Source organism: Penaeus monodon, chromosome 19, assembly GCF_015228065.2.
Source record: "Penaeus monodon isolate SGIC_2016 chromosome 19, NSTDA_Pmon_1, whole genome shotgun sequence".
Classification (NCBI taxonomy): Eukaryota; Metazoa; Arthropoda; class Malacostraca; order Decapoda; family Penaeidae; genus Penaeus; species Penaeus monodon.
In genome coordinates, this window is record NC_051404.1 from 11,372,171 (window position 1) to 11,372,436 (window position 266).

At 33.8% G+C, this 266-nt stretch overlaps 1 protein-coding gene across 1 annotated transcript in view; it reads left to right on the plus strand.

Annotated features, from left to right (window-relative positions):
- LOC119585060 (arrestin homolog) overlaps window positions 1-266 on the plus strand; it is a gene marked incomplete in the record, with an annotated part of 137,586 nt that overhangs the window by 130,386 nt on the left and 6,934 nt on the right.

The following is a 266-nucleotide window of genomic DNA, read 5'->3' on the forward strand; positions in this document are numbered from 1 at the left end:
CTTTTGTTAAAGAGAAAACAACCATTTCTCTTTTCTATTGACATTCGATAATTGCTAATCAAAGTATTAATTGTGATGATGGTATTGACAGAACATCGATTTATTCGTAATTTACATGCAACGTGGTGATAAACATGCCAGGCGCTCGATATACCAATCGCCTGAATGTGATTTTCTATACGAACCATAAGAAGAAAAAAGTGTGAAGAATCAGCCATAGCATTGAATTATAAACAAACAACAACAGCAAAAGAGTCATGTGTGAG